Below are 11,597 nucleotides of genomic sequence, written 5' to 3'. Positions count from 1 at the left end.
CAGAACGCTAATGCAGGTGTGTCTGTCTCTAAGTATGTCCTTCTTGGTTGTGGTTAGGTTTTACAGTGCACTGTATATAAAAAAGATTTGGGTTGGGACTTGGACGCATTTGACGGGATGGACACTCCCGACGCCCGAGATTTGTGTTTTTGTGTGGGTTGGAAAAGTGACGGAGTGAACGTGAATTAAAAGCCTCTTTGTCCTTGGGAATTAACTGCCAGAGTGGAACCGGATCAACAAAGTTTGATCTAGAAGCTTGTTTCACTGAGGCATTGAGTTGACCGTTGGAGTCATTCACATTCAATCTCACTTGGGAGCATATTTAAAGATGGAACTAGAATGTGGCAAAGCGTGTTGGGATCAGGGAGAATGTTCTCCCTATCCCCAGTCTGTGGAAGAACAGTGGAAGTGGACTCTTGATCAGGTGGTGAGTGGCATGAAAGAAGAGGACGGAGAGAGAATTGGATGCAATAAAAAAAAGTTGTGGAATGAAGCTCATAAGCAAAAGATACTTCCCCCTCCAGAGGTGAAGGTTAATTTAGCTGAAGCATTGTGTAAGTGGGAGTCAGAAATTCACACTAGATTACAAGATCATTTGGATAATCCAAAATTAGGTTTGATAGCAGGAAAATCATGGCAAAAACAGGGTAAGGAGTTAGAAGATAAGCGTCGAAGGATACATGTTGTGGCTGTGGCATGTGCAGCAGTGCACAATTGCAGATCTCGGGGGGTTACACGAGTGCCTAATGTCGAGAAGCCTCCATTAGAAGATCCAAACCATACACTGAGACTTAACACCACTCTTTATCCATCATTACCTACTACCTCTTCCCCACCCCCATATCAATTGCCAGTTTTGACTATTAACAGTGGTCAGTTGGATGTGGACAGAGATGAAGAACTGCAGGAGTTACGTGAGACAGTGTGGGAACTTTGGAGACAGGTTAGCAGGATCAAACGGACAGGAAGAGGTCGGAGATAAGTTAGGAAAAAATGAATTTAGAGAGGAATGTCAGGTGGTTCGCCCTAAAATCTCCCAACAAACTACATTTAAAAAACAGGAACCAGTATATGTTCCATTTGCTATTACACACATTAATTGTTTAGTGGGTAAGATGCCCCCACCCGCAGAGGGAGGTGGCAAGTGGCCTTTTTAGTTTAACACAGCATGCAGCTGGCAATGGGAGACTTTAGAGGAATTTTAGGGAGACAAGTGTCTCTCTGGGATTTGGATAAAGTTGAAGTAACAGCAGGCATTAAAGACAGACCTAATGCTGCACGTTTTGGGCCTTGTGATGTGACAGAGACTGCAAAAGACGGCACAGTATGGCATGAAGAACAGGTGGGAACGGGTCCACATTTCACCCTGCCATCGCCATACAACGCAGATGGAGAGCCAACAGCTAAGGCCAGGAGGTCAATCACCAGTCGTCTTCAGAACTTCCTGTGTTTCATCACTCTGGACATGCTTGGTATCATTCGAGACTGTACAGTTCAACATGCAAAGCAAACGGAGCATGTGGATTGGTTCATGGGCCTCCCTGAACTAATGGCATTTATTTCCATCACCATCATGCGGGCAATCTTCAGGGTGCCATCACTCCGTGACTGCTGGTCGAAAAACCTGGGAAGCCCACATATCATCGAAACCATGTCCCGAGGGCGTTTCCAAAACATCATGCATCACCTGCGCTTTGATGACAGAGACACCCGCAGCGAGCGAGCACAGACCGATAAGTTTGCTGCAATTTTGAACATATGGGGATTGTTTGTCACCAACTGCATCACATCCTACATCCCTGGTCGACACATCACCATCGACAAACAACTTTTCCCGTCCAAGACTCGCTGCTGTTTCCTACAGTACATTGCATCTAAACCAGACAAGTTTGGGATCAAGTTTTGGGTGGCGTGTGACTTGAAAACCAAATACGTCTGCAATATCCTCCCATATCTTGGCAAGGACCCCACTTGGCCTCGTGGGGAGAGAGTGTCTGAGAGTGTAGTCATGAGGCTGATGGAACCATTCCTGGACGAGGGCAGAAATGTTACCACGGACATTTTCTTTACATCACTGTCACTTGCAAAACGACTACTTAGCCGGAATACAACCATCCTCGGCACAGTCAACAAGATTCGCCAAGAAATTCCACTGTCAACTAGACAGATGCACCGCAATGAATTTACCACCCAAGTATTTTCAACCACTGGTGCCACACTGACGGTGTATGCACCCAAGAGGAAGAAGACTGTACAGTATATGTTCTCAGCAGCATGCACAGCATGATTCAGACACAGGATACCACCAAAAAGAAGCCAAACACCATCACACTCTACAACACAACAAAGTGCGGCGTCGATGTCATGGACCAGATGGTGCGAGAGTACACTGTCCGCGCGGGAACACGGCGCTGGCCAGTAGCAGTGTTCTATAACATGATAGATATGGCAGCACTGAATGCACACGTGCTCTATCAGTTATGCACCGGGAGGCAGGAGAGACGGGTGGATTTCCTGCTGGAGCTTGCAAGAGAGTTGGCTCAAACCCACGTGGGTAAGAAAAAGGCCCAAAAGGAAAAATTATTTCGGCAACAACCCTCCACACCACAACTAGGAAAAAGAGCCAAGTGTCAGGCTAAAATTAAATGTAAGGACAATAATGCAACTGTGCGCTGTGTTGACTGCTACCGATTTACATGTGGGAAATGCCGAAAGGAGCAATGGCAGTGCCAGGATTGTGAGTGACTGCTCAAATGTATTTCACTCATAATGCATGGTTTTTCATTCTTTGTAAATATGCTTGGGTTTCTTTTCTTTTTTTTACTATTTTTAGCACAAAAATAACAATTACTTCTGCAACAACCCTCCACACCAAAACTGGGAAAAAGTTGCTTTTTCATTCTTTGTAAATATGTTTTGTTTTTTTAACAATAAATGTCAGTGTGTTGATCCCTTCCTTCCTGTTGATCCTTTCCACTGCATACAGCTCATAGTCCAGTTTAAGTCTTTATGGCTATGTTCACTGAGGTATTTATCCATCTCACAACTAAAGCTTGCTCTCAAAAGAACCTCCTGAGCTGTAAGGTATGTCCCCTCCCCCACACAGGTTCAAGTGGCTCCGGCCATGTGCCACTAACAGCCACATTTCCATAACAAAATGAGTGTCCACAGGGGGGACTTGGGGCCAATTGGCCCTCTTGTGGGTTTTCTAGGTAAAAAGGACAAATGGCCTCTCTCTGGGACTTCTAGTGTTAAGATACCCCGGGCAGATCTCATCTGCTCCCTGAGCTCCGCTGCCGGGCAGCTGTTTCACTACCTCAGCAACTTCCACTCTGGAAATTGGATGGTCCACCTCCTGGTCATCCGACTCTGTTCCACCTTGAGGATACGTGTTGATAAGATTGAGGAGCTCCTGGAAGTATTCCTTCCACCGCTGGATAATTGCCCCAGGAGACGTCAGCAGCTCCCCACGCACACCTAACACGGTATGGGCGAGTTGCCGCCTGCCTAAGGCGCCGGACAGTTTGCCAGAATCTTCTTAGAGCAGACCGAAAGTCTTCCTCCATAGCCTCACCGAACTCCTCCCATGCCTGAGTTTTTGCCTCCGCGACTGTCGCGCCCGAACCCGCTTAGCCAACCTGTACTGGTCAGCTGCTTCCGGAGACCCACAGACCAGCCATGACCTGTAGGCCTCTTTCTTCAGCCTGACGGCTCCCCTCACCTCTGGCGTCCACCATTGGGTACGGGGATTACCGCCACGACCAGCACCAGCGGCCTTGTAGCCACAGCTCGTGACTCCCGCCTCAACAATAGCGGAGCGGAACATGGCCCATTCCGACTCAATGTCCCCTACCGCCCTCGGAACGTGATCAAAAGTCTGTCGGAGGTGGGAGTTGAACCAGTTGACCAGCCTGATGGGTTCCTCCACCAAGCGTTCCCAACAGACCCTCACTAAGCGTTTGGGCCTGCCAGGTCCGCGCGGTGGCTTCCCCCTCCACCTGATCCACCACCAGGTAGTGATCAGTTGACAGCTCTGCTCCTCTCTTCACCCGAGTGTCCAAAACATATGGCCGCAGATAAGCTGACACGACTATAAAGTCAATCATTGACCTACGGCCCAGGCTGTCATGGTGCCAAGAGCACCGATGAACAACCTTATTTTCGAACATGGTGTTAGTTATGGCCAAACTGCGACTAGCACAGAAGTCCAATAACTGAACACCACTCTGGTTCTGATCGGGGGGATCGTTCCTCCCAATCACGCCTTTCCAGGTCACGCTGTCATTACCCACGTGAGCGTTGAAGTCTCCCAGCAGCACGATGGAGTCCCCAGTTGGGACACTGTCCAGCATCCGTCCTAGATCCTCCAAAAAGGGCGGGTACTCTGAACTATTGTTTGGTGCATACGCACAAACAACCGTCAGAACCTGTTCCCCGACCCGAAGGCGCAGGGAAGCAACCCTTTCGCTCGACCACGAGAACCCCTACATTGGACTAGAGAGTCTGGGGGCAAGCAAAAAGCCCACCCCCGCTCTCCATCTCTCACCCTGAGCAACTCCAGCGTAGAAGAGTGTATTACATTGTTATCATTTAAATGCATTTGTATGTTTATTACCTAAGTGCATTAAGAAGAAACAGAGTGTTTTTCACCTCTCTTGATTTAGTACACTTGTCCAGAGCACCAGATTCACTGCGAGATTGTTATCTGAAACCTTAAAAGCATCTTGGGAGGAGGTGAAAATTCCACATGGATAATGAGCTGATGTGAATAAAGGAAGGAGGTCTGCAGAGGAGCAGCAGAGCAACAGAGGGTGTTCCAGAGTGAACTGCTGCTCGCTCTCCCTTGCAAGGTTACCTGTGTCTGTGTCTTTTGTTGATTCACGCAGGGTTTTACTTGGTTGCTCTGTTTCAACTCTAACGCAGGTAGAGGAGAGAATAGGTAGAAAATAGAAATACATACAGAAATACATTACATTAAGTAAATTAATCTGCCGGTAGAGTCGAGTTGAGTGGGTCAGCGGGGTCGGAGGTCAGTAGGTCGGCATGCAGCTCTGAAGGCGGCGATGCCTGTAGATGAATACAGGGGGGGGGGGCAGAAAACTACACAAGAAATAACATCACTAGTCTACTTGGTGACGAGGACAGGAGAGGAGAGGAGAGGAGAGGAGAGGAGAGGAGAGGAGAGGAGAGGAGAGGAGAGGAAACCATTTGCCTCCGAGGAGCATGACCCCCTATCGTCCTGTCACGGATTGGTTGCGTGAGTATTGCGTCACTTCCTGTCTCCTCTATCGTTCGTTGGTTGCATTGTGCACGGGGTGCCGTATTCACTTAATATTGAACACTTGGTGTGTTGTATTCACTTAATATTGAACACTTGGTGTGTTGTATTCACTTTACTTAAAATTTTGAACACTTGGGACATTCTAGTCACCTGATATCAACAGTGAGAAACAACCCATATTAAACAAATACAGGGCTTCGCTGATCACTAGCGTTAGCATGGCCTCACCGTCTGTTTCACCCGGTGTCTTTGTCTGTTCAGCGTGCGAAATGTTTAGTTACTCCTCTGCCTCCCTTAGTGAAGGGAATAGGTGCAGAAAGTGTAGTTTATTTATGGCTATGGAGGCGAGACTTAGCGAGCTTGAGACGCGGTTCCGCAGTTTGGAGTTAGCTGGAGTTGCGTCAAGTAGCCAGGAGAAGCTAGCTGCTGCGGAGCCGCCTAGCGTAGCTACAGCTAGCGGTCCCCCGGCAGCAGCCGAGCAGCCGGCTAGCCAGGGCGGCTGGGTGACGGTTCGTAGGAAGCGTAGCCCCAAACAAAGGCCCACGGTGCACCACCAACCGCTTCCTGTGGCTAACCGCTTTTCCCCACTCGGCGACACACCCGCTGAGAAACCGACCCTGGTAATTGGCGACTCTGTTTTGCGCCATGTGAAGCCGACTCCAGCGACCATAGTTAGGTGCATTCCGGGGGCCAGAGCGGGCGACATAGAAGCAAATTTATGGCTGCTGGCGAGACGTAATCGTAAATTTGGTAAAGTTATTACTCACATCGGAGCCAACGACACCCGGCTTCGTCAGTCGGAGGTCACTAAAATTAACTTGGAGTCAGTGTGTAACTACGCAAAAATGATGTCGGACTCCGTAGCATTCTCTGGTCCCCTCCCCAATCTGGCCAGCGATGAGATGTTTAGCCGCATGTCATCGCTTCGTCGCTGGCTGTCACAGTGGTGCCCCGAAAACCAGGTGGCCTTTATAGACAATTGGAGCACCTTTTGGGGAAAACCTGGTCTGATTAGGAGAGACGGTGTCCATCCCACACGAGATGGTGCTTCTCTCATTTCTAGTAATCTGGCTAATTTTATTAGACCCAAAGTGACCTGACAATCCAGGGTCCAGACCAGGATGCAGAGTTGTAGTCTTACACACCTCTCTGCTGCTTCCTTAGAACCCTCATCCACCAACAATAACATATTTAACACTATAGAGGTAGTCTCTGTTCCACGGTTAAAAGTTCACCAAGCACAGAGCAGGGGAGCGGTCAATCACCAAAATCTTATTAAAATTAATACTGAAGCACAAGTTGGAGAAACTAATATCACAATTAAGTGTGGACTGTTAAATATTAGATCTCTTTTGTGTAAATCCCTGTTAGTGCACAACCTGATAGCGGATCAATACATTGATTTATTTTGTCTTACTGAGACCTGGCTTCAGGAGGAGGAGTATGTGAGCTTAAATGAATCTACTCCTCCTACCCATCTTAATTATCATATTCCACGTGTTACTGGTCGAGGAGGGGGAGTGGCAGCAATCTATCACTCCAAGTTATTAATTAATCCCAGACCAAAACATAGCTTCAGTTCATTTGAAAGCCTGACTCTTGGCATCACTCATCTGAACTGGAGGACAGAAAAGCCACTTCTGTTTGTAGTTGTATATCGGCCCCCTGCTGGGCCACATTCAGAGTTCCTGTCTGAGTTCTCTGATTTCTTATCTGACTTGGTCCTTAGAACGGAAAAAGTCATTATCATTGGAGACTTTAATATCCATATGGACGTTATAAATGACAGCTTTAGAAATGGCTTCATTTCATTACTTGAGTCAGTTGGTTTCCTCCAGCAGATAAACCAACCAACTCATAGCTTTAACCACACCCTAGATCTAGTTCTGACTTATGGTGTTGAGGTAGAACATGTGTCAGTGTTCCCTCAGAACCCAGTCCTGTCAGACCATTCTTGATCACTTTTACATTTATGATTAAGGATTCTTCTATGCTCAGAACAAAGTCTTACTATAGCAGATGTCTTTCAGATAATGCTGTAGCTAAGTTTAAGGAAGTGATCCCTGTGCTGATCCCAGGACCACCATGTGTTTCCCCAGGGATCAGTCATTATAATCTTAGCCCTGCTGAGGTTGACTCTATTGCTGAAGGTGCAGCAACCTCACTGAGAATCACGCTTGATTCTGTTGCCCCCCTGAAAAAGAAAATAGTAAATCAGAGGAGGTGTGCCCCCTGGTATAATTCACATATCAGGACCCTCAAGCAGAAAGTGCGAAGACTGGAAAGGAAGTGGCATTCTTGTAAAATAGACAGCTACCATGTAGCCTGGAAAGACTGTCTATTAGTTTACAAAAAGGCCCTTCGCAAGGCTAGAACAGCTTATTTTTCTTCTTTGATTGAGGAAAATAAGAGCAACCCCATGTTTCTTTTCAGCACTGTGGCCAAATTAACTAAGAGTCACAGTGTTTTAGATCCACGTATCCCTTCTTCCCTGAGTGGTCAAGACTTCATGAGCTTCTTCACTGATAAAGTTCTAGCTATCAGAGAGAAAGCTAACCAGGCCATCCCAACAACTGGACCATCACCAGATGTGCCGACTGTGGGAACATACAGGGTCTCCAACGAGCCCTTAAGCTCCTTCAGCCCTATATTTTTCTGAGGCGTCATCGCTCATTCAGAAATCCAAGACCACCACGTGTCTTTTTGATCCCATCCCAACACACCTGTTGAAGGATGTTTTACCATTGATAGGCAGTTCTATCCTGGACCAGATCAATGGTTCTTTAGTGTCAGGTTATGTACCCCGGTCCTACAAGGTGGCAGTAATTAAGCCGTTGCTTAAAAAAACATCACTGGATCCTGATGTCTTAGCAAATTATAGGCCAATATCCAACCTTCCTTTTATCTCTAAAGTTCTAGAGAAGGTGGTGGTGACTCAGTTACTGGAGCACCTGCAGAGGAACAGCCTGTTTGAGATGTTTCAGTCAGACTTTAGAGCTCACCACAGCACAGAAACAGCACTTCTTAAAGTCACTAATGATCTTCTCACAGCTTCCGATCATGGACTGGTCTCTATGCTGGTTCTGCTGGACCTCAGTGCTGCTTTTGATACAGTTGATCACAGCATCCTGTTACAGAGACTGGAACATGTGATTGGGATTAAAGGGACAGCACTAGACTGGTTTAGATCATACTTATCTGATAGATACCAGTTTGCTCATGTCCATGGTGTTCCCTCCTCATACAGTAGGGTTAGCCATGGAGTTCCTCAAGGTTCTGTACTTGGACCAATCCTCTTCACATTGTACATGCTTCCCTTAGGGAACATTATTCGGCAGCATGGGATAAATTTTCATTGTTATGCTGATGACACTCAGCTCTATTTATCCATGAAACCCGAGGAGACAGAGAAGTTAGTGAAGCTCCAGACCTGTCTTAAAGACATAAAGTCCTGGATGTATTCAAATTTCCTCCTCCTTAACCCAGGAAAAACTGAGGTCATGGTGTTTGGTCCTGAATCTCTCAGGGATAGATTAGATCACATGATCACTCTAGATGGTATCTCATTAACATCTAGTCTCTCTGTGAGGAATCTATGAGTAACTTTTGATCAAAATCTCTCCTTCAACTCACACATTAAATTAGTCTCTAGAAGTGCCTTTTTTCACTTGAGGAACATCACAAAGATCAGGAAACTGCTGACGCGGCATGATGCTGAAAAGTTAGTCCATGCATTTGTTACTTCCAGGCTGGACTACTGTAACTCTTTATTATCAGGGTGTCCAAACAACTCTTTAAGAAGCCTCCAGTTGATCCAAAATGCTGCAGCCAGAGTTCTGACAGGTATTGACAAAAGAGATCACATTACTCCTGTACTGGCATCGCTTCATTGGCTGCCCGTTAAATTTAGAATAATTTTTAAAACCCTTCTTTTGACCTACAAGGTCCTCAGAGGCCTAGCTCCATCCTACCTGGAGGAGCTAGTGATACCTTATCAGCCCAATAGACCGCTCCGCTCTCAGAATGCTGGTCTACTTGTGGTTCCCAGAGTTTCCAGGAGTAGAATGGGGGGCCGAGCATTTAGCTACCAGGCCCCCCTGCTATGGAACCAGCTCCCTGTCCAGGTACGGGAGGCTGACTCCATCGCTACTTTTAAGATCAGACTTAAAACCTACCTCTTTGAAAAAGCTTATTGTTACTAATTCAGTAGTTCCAGTTACTATCATAGACAGACAAATTATCATACTTAGGGGGTCGTCTAATCGTTAGGTCACATCTTAGTTATGCTGTTATAGGCCAAGGCTGCCGGGGTCCGGAAACATGATCACCTGACAGGCCTCTGTCACTCCACTGGGTCATGGTTTCCTCTCCTCTCCTCTCCTCTCCTTTCCTCTCCTCATCAAGCAGACTAGTTATGCTGATTCTTGTGTAGTTTTTCTGCTTCTCCCCCCCCCCCCCCCATTTATTTACAGGTATCGCCGCCCTCGGAGCTGCATAATGACCTCCGGCCCCGCTGAAGTGATTGTACATCATATTGTTTGTGTGTGTTTCTCTGCTCTGTGCCTCTCCTCTCCTTTCCTCTCCTCTTTCCCCTCCTCCTCCTTCTCCTCTCCTCTACCCCTCTCCTCTCCTACCTATCCTATCCTCTACCTGTCCTCCCCCTTCTCCTCTCTCTTTACCCAGCCAGCCATCAGCAGGAGGGTCCCCCTACATGAGCCTGGTCCTGCTCAAGGTTTCTTCCTGTTAAAGGGGAGTTTTTCCTTGCCACTGTTGCTTGTCTGGGGTCAGGCCCTGGGATTCTGGAAAGCCCTTGAAACAATTTTGATTGTATAAGACGCTATATAAATAAAGATTGATTGATTGATTGAGATTGATTTCCCATTGTCGTGACAGAGGTGATCATGTTTCTGGACCCCGGCAGCCTTGACCTATAGCACCATAACTACCCCGGCAGCCTTGGCCTATAGCACCATAACTATGATGTTAACCTAATGATTAGACGACCCCCTAAGTATGATCATTTGTCGGTTTATGATAGTAACTTGGACTACAGAATTAGTGACAACAAGCTTTTTCAAAGAGGTAGGTTTTGAGTCTAATCTTAAAAGTAGAGATGGAGTCAGCCTCCCGTACCTTGACAGGGTTCCACAGCAGAGGGGCCTGGTAGCTAAATGCTCGGCCCCCCTATTCTACGCCTAGAGACTCTGGGGACCACAAGTAGACCAGCATTCTGATAGCGGAGCAGTCTATTGGGCTGATAAGGTGTCACTAACTCCTCCAGGTAGGATGGAGGTAGGCCTCTGAGGACCTTGTAGGTCAGAAGAAGAATTTTAAATTTTCATCACTGATGATGCGTCCAAGTAGCACCTAGAGGTGTATTTAACAACTATCATGTCTGGCCTCGCCAGTGACCACTGGGAAAGTCTGGATGACGACCATGAATATGGTGACAACTGGAGAGACAGTTGACAGCATGGAAAGATGGCAACTGGGGCAGCAAGGGCTAGCACCCTGAACTGCAGTTCCTGTGAAGGAGCACCCAAAGCAAGCTACAAAGAACCCTTCCAAAACATACCCCCTAGGATTCCCGAGGGGGGGGGGGGGGGGGGGGGAATGAGAATCCCAATCGGACTGAACTACCGGCAACGACCCCAGCTAACGGACAATTTATAAAGAGCACAGTTTGTTCCTGCGGCAAGGTGTGCAAAAACCCGACAGGTCTTAAAATCCATCAGACCAAGATGGCCTGCCTGAAGGGAGGGAAGGTAAAGCAACGCACAGGGGCAGTGGCCAACACTACAGAAATAGTGCTCGTCACGGATGGAAAGCCCGCTGCGAACCATTCGAGGTGGGGTGCCGGGGTTTTGCTGGCCAATCATTACCCCGCACTCTAAAACTCCTTGGAGTAAAAGGCCAGCTGTGAAGAAGAGCCATCAAAACCATCATAGAGGCTGCGGAGAAAGCTTCAAGATGTCTATGGATCCGGAGGGGGGATCCGTGGAGTAGTGGGCCACTTGGACGCAAGTCGGGGCCTGATCACCCCCAGCTGGGTCGGCCGAGCGAGGGTGTTTGATGATCAATGACCCGAAACACCCTATGACCTCGGGTTCATCACTGATGATGCGTCCAAGTAGCACCTAGAGGTGTATTTAACAACTAAAAATTATTCTAAATTTAATGGGCAGCCAATGAAAATACGCCAGTACAGGAGTAATGTGATCTCTTTTGTCAATACCTGTCAGAAATCTAGCTGCAGCATTTTGGATCACCTGGAAGCTTCGTAAAGAGTTGTTTGGACACCCTGATAATAAAGAAT

This window comes from Takifugu flavidus, chromosome 15 (assembly GCF_003711565.1).
Source record: "Takifugu flavidus isolate HTHZ2018 chromosome 15, ASM371156v2, whole genome shotgun sequence".
In the NCBI taxonomy this organism is placed as follows: Eukaryota; Metazoa; Chordata; class Actinopteri; order Tetraodontiformes; family Tetraodontidae; genus Takifugu; species Takifugu flavidus.
This window is presented reverse-complemented; position numbering follows the sequence as displayed.